The following is a 10,967-nucleotide window of genomic DNA, read 5'->3' on the forward strand; positions in this document are numbered from 1 at the left end:
AGTATAGAGTTAATGTGGGTAGAAAACAACAATGTTTTTCATTTCCTCTTACTATGACACATGATGATGATGATCTTGCAGCTCCTCCTGGTTCTTTTGTTGATCCACCACATTTGTTTCCTATAACTAGACAACAAAACCTTCAAAATCCCCCAATGATTGATGTTCACTATACTACAGTGAAATACAAGTTTATAAAAGATTTAAAAGCTACAGTCTTTCAATATGGCCCTCAGTCTCCTTTTGTGTTAAATATGTTAAAAAATTTGGGAACTTCTAAATTACTTATTTCTTTGGATTGGGAGGCATTAGCCAAAACAGTTTTGGAGGGATCTCAGTGGTTACAATTGAAAAGTTGATGAAAAAATGAGGCACAAAAACAAGCTGGAGAGAGTGAAGCTCAAAATCCCCCGGGACCTATGGAGGATAAGTTAATGGGGAAAGGTAATTACCGTGCCTTTAGAGACAGGCTCATATACAGATCCAGATCTTCAACAAGTTTGACAGGTTTTCTTAAGAGCTTAGAGATGTGTGATACCCACTGGTCAGGCACAACTTTCCTTTACTAAAACTATACAAGGGGCTACTGAACCTTACACTGATTTTCTTGCGAGACCGCGTACTTTGGTAATGAGGGCAATGGGTCAAGATCAAATAGCAAAGGTATTATTAATAGCAAAGGTATTATTAGAAACATTAGCATTTAAAAATGCAAATCCTAAATGTAAGCATATTTGGGGGCCGTTAAAAGGGCAAAACGCCTCATTGAGTAAATATGTGAGAGCTTGTGCTGGAGTGGGAGGAATTGAACATCAAAGTTTCTGTTTTTGCTGCAGCCATGGCTGGAGCCCTTAAACCCAATAAATCAGGAACCTGTTTCAACTGTGGTAAAGCAGGTCATTTAAAAAAAAAATTGTAAAAAATAAAATAAAATCAATCAATAAATTTTATGATACTTTCTAATTACCAGCCAGTCATTTTTTCTAGGACTCTTGCTTTTTCCTAGATTCTGTATTTTTTGAGCTCATAATTTTGATCCTACACACCTAAGTTAATGCTTTTCTGATCAGTTCTATTTTTGATCAACTGTGAAATATTTAAACATTACAATGGAAATTTCACCTAAAATAGCTACAAGGCCTTTATTGTGTTATGTGTGCACATTTGTATTATGTGTTGTATGTCTGTTTGTGCGTATGTCCATATATCATGTACATGATATAAAGATGGATATATATGTAAAGAGTGCTCATAAAAAATTAAAAAAAAAATAGATTCAAATATTTTTAATTCACTGATTTAAATGGTTCAATTTAAATTGGGTAAACAGATAAAAATAAGATGTCTTTAACATGTTAATGACTGATATGCTCTGATTCTAGGACTTTTCTTCAACAACAACAACAAAAAATGGCTAAGACTGTTCATTATACTTGTCTAATGTTTTGATAAAATAAGTAAATTAATTAGACATAAGATTACTTGTTTATGAGTACTTTTGTTAAATATCGGGTTGATTTACAAGGTTAATATGCTAAATGTTAAATATACCATTAAATACTTTTAACTCCTTAAATTACATGAGATAACATTATTAATAATTTTTTAAGTTGATAAATAATAAAAATAAATAAATAAATAAATGGTTGCTTTGTCATCCCTAATATTTAGACACTATATTTTCATAGTATGGTAAACAAATGTGATTAATTGTGTACTACAAATAACAAAATATCTCTTATTAAAATGGAATAATTTGCTTAAATTCAAAAATTTACAAGGATTATTTCAAAGTGTGAATAAAGAAGAGGTTAAAAAAATTAGAAGGTTCTAGTTATGGATTTAGTAAGAAAAAATGTGTTCCTAGAAGTGAGTAAATAAAAGGGTTTAAACAAGTGATAAAGAAGGTCTATATACATTGGCTATATATGTAAGTTTTTTAAGCAAATAATCTTGAAGAAATTAAAGATTATACAACTATGGTTAAACAACAACTATTATTTTGCAATATTCTAATATGTTATTTCTTTTAGAGCTAAACTTAATTAATATAAAAACATCAATAGTAATTATGGTACTATTACTCTTCTTTGTATATTAAATTTGTTCATATTTTCCAGGTATATGTCATTAAGATAGAAACTTTAAAAAAAAATTATATCAAGCTGGTATTCTCCAAAAGGTTACATGGTAATTTTAGGCTTATAAAAATAACATATTAGAGATTTATTTATATCATTTAATTTCTATAACTGGGCCTATTATCAATAAGATATATAAAGTTTTGTGTTATTTTTTACACTGAGGTACAATTTAAATGTATTTTTTAGTTAATGAGAGCCTAATCTACATAAAGGTTAATATTATAAAAAACAAAAACATTTTTCTATTTTTCTACAAAAAGCTAAAAGCTTTCAGCCTTTCTTTACTACATGTTTTAGATGTGTTATCATATTGTGTTAGTTTTTACTCAAATAAACTTAAACAATTATTTATATAAAATTTATAATCTAATATTTAATAAAAACAAAAATAAACTTTAAAACAACAACACTTTACTTAAATTTATAAAGAGCCCTACTTACCTAAGATAAGACTCTATGTCCTATCTGACTACATGTAAAAATACAACAAAATAGTAGGCCAAATCTCTGTATATTTTACTCATATTAGAGCACATTCTACACTGCCAGGACCATTAACTAAAAAAAAAAAAATCAAAATATTGATCAACTATTATTCCCCTTACAAAAGGCTCATCTAGAACATGTTTTACATCATACAAACACTAAAGGACTTTATAAAAAACACAAAATAACTCAAAAACAAACGTGAAATTATAGCTAACTGTTCATCATGTGCTCCTTTTAATATTCCTTATTGTCCTCCTGGTGTTAATCCAAGGGGACTCCATTCTATTGCTCTTTAACAAATTGATGTTGTTATAATTCAGTCATTTGGACAACTAAGATATGTACATCATACTATTGACACTCATACTCATTTTCTATGGGCCACAGTTTATCTTAAAAAAAAAAATGCTGATGCAATCATTTCTCATTTATTATCTTGTTTTTGCTCTCATGGGAATTCCTTAAGAACTTAAAACTGACAATGCACCTACATATACCTCACAAAAATCACATTCATTTTTACAAAAATATGACATTACACATACATTTGGCATACCTTATAATAGTCAGGGTCAAGCTATTATAAAAAAGACACATCATACGTTAAAAAAATTTATACTAAAAATAAAAAGGGGGGATATGGCTATGGCTTATACACCTCAAAATATACTTCATAAAACTTTACTAACTTTAAATTTTTTAAATGTCTGGTCAGCTTCCGAGGTTCCTGCAGCTCAGCAACATTCTCTACATTTAAATCTCAACCATTATTTCTAAAATCGGAAATACCTATGTGGTACAGGAATGATAATAAAGAATGGATTTCTGGGTTGTTGCACCACATGGGAAGGGGGTTTGCTCTTATTTCTACAGGTAAGACACCTTTCTGGGTACCTTCAAAACTTATCAAATTGCAGAATGAGTGACCTATTTGTCAGACAATTTCAGGAGCTGGCAATGCAGAGAACTTTTACGATGGCAACGAGAACAGCAGACCCCCAACATGGGGACAGATAAAAAAGCTGACTCAAGAAGCTAAAAAAAAAAAAAAAAAAAACTTTTCAAAAGGCAAATCAGCCTTTAAATCCTATTAATCTTTTATTAACTATGCTTGCAGTTATTAATTGCCAGGTAAGTATAGTTTTTGCTCATTCTTCTGCTTTTTGGGCCTATGTTCCTAACCCTCTTTTGGTGCACAATGTTTCCTGTGGAGAACCTAAAGTTCGTGTGTGTACTAATAATACTAATTTTCCCCCCTCCTGTATGTGGGGGAATTAAAGATATTCCATTCCATAAAAATCTGTATAATATTTCAAATATTACTGTAGCTGTTGAAGGAGTCCCATTGTGTATAGGGGCTCGTTCTTTCTGTTTGCCTCTTATAACACATAATGACACTCATTCCTATAATACTTGGGGAGTTAATTATCGTAGTTATTCTACTGCTGTTTTTACTGTCATGATATCTTCCCGAGGATTTAATAACTCTGGTGTGTATGTTAATCAATCATCCCTATCATCTGAAGAATGCTTTGTCAGAACTCATCTTCCTTTATGTTCAGCTAAATATTTTGAAACCTTTTTAACTCATTTAGAGTGGGAAAAATGCCGTGATCATCACCCTAAAACAGTAGTCAAATATCAAAATATCACTATAGTTGATTGGAGTCCTGATCATTCTAAATTTATAGAAAGTTGGTCAAATCGTACTTTAAGATGGCATCGACATAATGAGACAATAAATGCTTAGGGTAATGAGACAATTAAAATGCAACATTATGCTTTGGTCCCTCCAATGTTACAGCATATAAGGTTTTCCAATATTCAAGGGGATATATGGAAATTATGGGCAGTATCTGGGAAACTCACTGTATGGACTAGAAATTTCACGTTAGATGTATCCCATTCCTCTCCTTTTGAAGTACATCTACATAATAATCTGACTTATTTTGCTTCTACATGTGTTAAATTCCCTTATTCTCTTATGATTGAAAACTGGGAATGGAATGTAACTTGGGGAACAATATCATGTATAGACTGTTATCTTACTCAATGTGTAAATAGAACTAATTGGGAATTAATAGAAATTAATAATTATTCTTTAGTTATTGTTAAAGCTCGCACAGAATTGTGGGTGCCTGTTAATTTGACTCATCCTTGCTCTGATTCATTGTCTGTTACTCATTTGTACAATGTTGTTTAAGTTTTGTTACATCGCTCTCTACGATTAATAGAAATAGTTATAGCTTCATTCCTTGCAGTTGCTTCTGTAACTGCCACTGCTACAGTAGCTGGAGTTGCTTCACATCAAGACATTCAAACTGCGAATTTCGTGAGAACATAGCATCAAGATGCTCATTTATTATGACAACAACAAAAGGACTTAAACTCTCAATTGGCTACAGACGTGATCAATTTACAACATACTGTTTCCTGGCTTGGCGTTCAAGTGACTATCTTGGCTACCAGAAGTGTTCTGAAGTGTGACTGAAATTCTTCTCATGTTTGTGTGACTCCCGTGCCATATAATACCAGTGATTTCTGGGAAACTGTTAAAAGATGGTTAAATGGACATCAAAATTTAACTTTTAAAATTATAAATTAAAAAAAAAAACTATTATGGATACCTTTAGTAGGACATTACCTGAACTAACAGGATCTGACATTTTACAAAAATTGTCTTCAAGTATTGCTAATTTAAATCCTTTAAGTCATTTCTCTACCTTGTTGTCAACTTCTTTAGGTAACACTGTAATAATTTCTGTTTTGTGTTTTGTTTTGTATATAGTCTTCCAATGCTAGAAAAAGCGAAGGAAACTGAAACATGAAACCTTTCTTTTCGCTTCTGCTATGGCTCATTTACAAAAACAAAAGGAGGGAGATGTAGAGAATCAGATGTAACTGCATTACTATTACTGTCCTTGATGGAGTCTGCCTGCAAACAGGATATTCTGTCAAGGTATAGATAGGTAACAGCGGACATGCTTGAAAACGAGGTGTCTGCTGTCCTTGGGAGGGCCTACTTGCAAACGAGAGGCTCCTTCAAGGTTTAGATAAGGTAACTGTGGACATGCTTGAAAACAAGGTGTCTGCTGTCCTTGGGAGGACTTGCCTGCAAACGGGATGTTCTGCCAAGTGGGCTAGGAGGACGCTGAGAAAAATTTTATTATCTGTTCTTAACAAAGAGCAGAGCTCAACATACTCCGGGCCGAGAATAGATTAGCCATGAGAAGCGGGTCACTTCTGATTAGAAAGTAAAACTTCTGTATGCTATGTTTAATTAGCTGAAAGACCTGATTTATTGATGTTGGAAGGCTGACTTCTTTGTTCACAAGACTATAAAAAGATTGCTTGTACACAATAAAGGACTTTTTTTTCTGCTGCTGCTTTGCTTGCTCTGCTTCTTCTTTCTTTTCCCATGCTGACCTGCAAGTGAATTACTGCAACAAGTTATTGTTCAGACTCAATGATCTCAAGTATTATGTTTTGGATATGGTTTGAATGTGCTCCCAAGAGTTCATTGTGTTGAAAACTTGGTCCCCACTGTGGTAATTATGGGAGGTGGTGGGACCTAGTGGAAAGTCCTTAGGTTATTGTGGTGGGAGCTGACCTTGGAAGGGATCAAGGTAGCTTTTGTGGAAACCCTGAGCTCTCACAAAGTGAGTTGTTTTAAGAGCATACCTGACCCATGAATTTTTCTTTGGCTTCCTATTTGGTGTTGTGATCTCTTTCTACCACCCATGGTACCACCAGTGTCATCTGCCATGAGGTCACAGAGTTAAGGGGGACCCTTGCCAGAGCCAGCACTGTACAGTTTGGGCTCTCAGCTTCCGAATCTGTGACCTAAATCTTTTTTCAGTATAAAGTTAGATTGCCTCAGGTATTTCATTATAACAACAACAACAACAACAAAACCCACAAACTAACACAAGTCAAAAGGCAACAGGTGTGTACTAAAAGGGATAATTTGAAAGGCATGGAGAAAAAAAGGCCAAGAACCATGATCAGGAAACCACAGATGGTAATAAAATTGAGGCTGCGTGCTGCTCTTGACCAGGATGGCAAGCAGGCCATGGTAACAGCAAGGAAGGGACAACTTGGGACTTGATACAGAGCTATTGGAAATAACCAAAGCAGTTTTCAAACAGTTAAATTTTTGTGTGTGTGGTGCTGGGGATCAAACCCAAGGCCTCATGTATGCTAGGCAAGTGCTCTACCATTGAGCCACATCCACAGCCCTATATAGTTTATTTGAATGTCTACATAGGTCATAAAACAAATCAAGAATATCCAGTTCAGTGCAGAGTTTGTGACTGGCTTCTGTAGAAACAGTTGGCATCAAGGTAGTGCTTGAACCTTTGACACCTAACAAAGAAAGTGAACCAAGAGAAGTGTAGATAAGAATATTCACTGGGAGGTTACTCTGACCATAGTAAAGTCTCACTATGAAGATAAGCAAGGTGGAATTGACCACTACACACAGAATCATATAGATAAATCCTGCAATAAAAGAATCAAATTGTTCTTTAATGCTTATATAAGAAAATCTACAGCAATTTGACAAACTATTATGTTCCTTAATATCATTGAGTGAGTAGCATTTTGAGCCATTGGCCATTTATTGTAAGAACTAATAAAAATTGTATATCTAAAGCTATATATATTGCAAACATCACTCCTATAAAGGCAAAACCTATACAATATGCTATACAGAAATACATAGAAGAGACAGGATATGGCAAAGCAGGATTCAGATATACTAATTAGGTACTCTGGGTGAACAAAAAAGACTATAAAATGAAAAAGAATATAAAATGAAATAACGTAAAGCACTTGGAATCTTGAGCATTATCAGCATTATAGTGACAAGGTATGTATATTATCTGGTAAGTAGTTCCATACACTGTTACATGTTTTTTATGGATCATCAAATTAAAAGTTCTTTGAGAGGAGCTATTGTTACCATGCCTGTTTCATAGGTGGAAAATCTGAGACTCGGGGAAATTAACTTATTCAAGACCATACTACAGCTAATAAGTTTTAGGGATGGAATTGGAACACAGACAGTTTGTCTCCAGACCTTGTGGTCTGAGCTATTATACCAAACTGCCTCCTAATGTACTTTAAAATAGAAATAAATGTTTCTCTAAAAGACTGAGCCAAAATGTTTAGAACATGTCAATATAGATATAGTGTGGTACATATTGAGCATCCCTAATTTGAAAATCCAATATCTGAAATGTTTCATAATCAAACTTTCTGAGCTTCATGTCAGCACTCCAAAAATCTTCAGATTTAGGAGTTTTGGATTTTCAGACTGGGAATACTTAAATAGTCCATGCAAGTATCCCAAAGTCTGAAAAACTTTGAAATCTGAAACACTTCTGGTTCCAAGTATTTGGGATAAGGGACACAAAACTTGTATATGGGAAAGACCACACATTTTAGAGTGAGGCAGAACTGGGTTCAAATCGTGATAACACTTCTGTGACCTTAAATAAGCTACATAACCTCTTTGATCAGTTTATCTGTAAAATTGAGATGGTGATATAAAATGAAATAACATGTAAAGCACTTGGAATGCTGTGGATGCTTTGATGGTAACTATTTATTATTATCTGGAACTGAGCATCTTTGATAACCCTAACAGGGACATTATCTTTAAAAAAAAACGACAACAACAAAAAAAACTTACCTCAAGTTGGTCAAGTGATGAAGTAGCAGAGCCGGTATATTATATTAAAAAAAAAAAAATGAGTTTTATCGTGATCAGTGGAAGTTCTTGGAGGATTTTTTTTTTTTTTTTTTTTTTTGGTGGTGGTGGTGCTGGGGATGGTACTCAGGGTCACAAGCATGCTAAGTAAGCAATCTACCATTGAGCTATAGCCTCAGCCCTGCTGGAGGATTTTAAACAGTGGAATAATATAATGATATATGCACTTCTGAATAACAAACAACTCCATGTTTTAAAACTTCCAAACAATAGAGACTCACTTTAAAAATGAAAATATTCCCCTTATTTTCACCTGTACATTTAGAAAGATCATTTTAGCAGCTATATAACAATTGGAATAGGACACAGAGAACAGTTAATAAGAATATTTCGGATCAAGGAGCTTGATATCCAATCAGAGACGCGCCGTCTGATAGAAGAAAAAGTTGGCTACGATCTACAGTCGGTGGGGTCGGGCTCCAAATTCCTCAATAGGACACCCATAGCACAAAAGTTAATAACTAGAATCAACAAATGGGACTTAATCAAACTAAAAAGTTTTTTCTCAGCAAAAGAAACAATAAGAGAGGTAAATAGGGAGCCTACACCCTGGGAACAAATCTTTACTCCTCACACTTCAGATAGAGCCCTAATATCCAGAGTATACAAAGAACTCAAAAAATTAGACAATAAGAGAACAAACAACCCAATCAACAAATGGGCCAAGGACCTGAACAGACACTTCTCAGAGGAGGACATACAGTCAATCAACAAGTACATGAAAAAATGCTCAACATCTCTAGCTGTCAGAGAAATGCAAATCAAAACCACCCTAAGATACCATCTCACTCCAGTAAGATTGGCAGCCATTAAGAAGTCAAACAACAACAAGTGCTGGCGAGGATGTGGGGAAAAGGGTACACTTGTACATTGCTGGTGGGACTGCAGATCGGTGCAGCCAATTTGGAAAGCAGTATGGAGATTTCTTGGAAAGCTGGGAATGGAGCCACCATTTGACCCAGCTATTCCCCTTCTTGGTCTATTCCCTAAAGACCTAAAAAGGGCATGCTACAGAGACACTGCTACATCGATGTTCATAGCAGCACAGTTCACAATAGCAAGACTGTGGAACCAACCTAGATGCCCTTCAATAGACGAATGGATAAAAAAAATGTGGCATTTATACACAATGGAATATTACTCTGCATTAAAAAATGACAAAATCATAGAATTTACAGGGAAATGGATGGCATTAGAGCAGATTATGCTAAGTGAAGCTAGCCAATCCCTAAAAACCAAATGCCAAATGTCTTCTTTGATATAAGGAGAGTAACTAAGAACAGAGTAGGGATGAAGAGCAGGAGAAGAAGATTAACATTTAACAGGGTTGAGAGGTGGGAGGGAAAGGGAGAGAGAAGGGAAATTGCATGGTAATGGAAGGAGACCCTCAGGGTTATACAGTGGAGGAGGTAGAGAGAGAGGAGGGGAGGGGAGGGGAGAGGTGGGGAGGGGGGAGGGTGGAGGATGGGAAAGGCAGCAGAGCACAACAGACACTAGTATGGCAATTTGTAAATCAATGGATGTGTAACTGATGTGATTCTGCAATCTGGGTATGGGGTGAAGGTGGGAGTTCATAACCCACTTGAATCAAAGTGTGGAATATGATATGTCAAGAAATTTGTAATGTTTTGAACAACCCACAATAAAAATTAAAAAAAAAATAAGAATATTTCACTAATTCAGGGAAAAGACTGAGAATTTAGGGTAGGGGTGAAAAGAAAAGGACATATTAGGAATATGGGAGAACTGAGAAATCAGGAGTAAGGTTGAAAGTGAGAAGAACATATGATAGGAAAGGAGGTGAGATATAGAAAAATGTGCCAATGAGAATATACCTTGGAGTTCAAAGGCAGCAAAAGTGACTGGAAAGAAGATAACAGAACTGAACATTTGAAAGGGCTATGGAAAGGAAGTTATACAGATGGCTATCCCCAGTTCCATAGCTCCAGTGTCTGGATAAACCTTGGAATTATTTCCCCCTCCAATTTAAGAAACATAAGCATACTCCTAGATTCAGAAATATGTATAAGATTATACACAAATACAATATCTTATAAACTGTTGACAGGAAATTTTTAAAAGCAAGCCAAGAAAGAAATAGGTAAAATATCATTTGACTTTCAACACTACTCTGATAAGGAAAAGAGGAAGTAGTAGAAAGTAAAAGAAGGAAACAGTGGTAAGTCAGGGACTCAGCAGTATTTGTTAAGCTATACTTAAGCCATGTAAATATTTTTTAAGGTTTAAACCATTTGCTACATAACATGTCTGACTTGATCTACTAACCCAGTGTTGTTCAAATTTAATACACTTACGACATTGTTAGAAATACCTTGTTGCTACAAAGTAAACATTATTAGTACTGGCTAGTTCTTTTCTGAACAGCTATCCTTCATTCTTATATAGGAGGATACACCACCAGGTCTAATGAGCTAATCCCCATTTTTTCAAATACTTTTTTTTTCTACCCTCAAGCACATATCTGGGATACTTAATGCTGCCAATATTTTGGGATTCTCCCCATCGAATTAACTATTATCCCTTATTTATACCATTCTTCA

Source organism: Marmota flaviventris, chromosome X, assembly GCF_047511675.1.
Source record: "Marmota flaviventris isolate mMarFla1 chromosome X, mMarFla1.hap1, whole genome shotgun sequence".
Classification (NCBI taxonomy): Eukaryota; Metazoa; Chordata; class Mammalia; order Rodentia; family Sciuridae; genus Marmota; species Marmota flaviventris.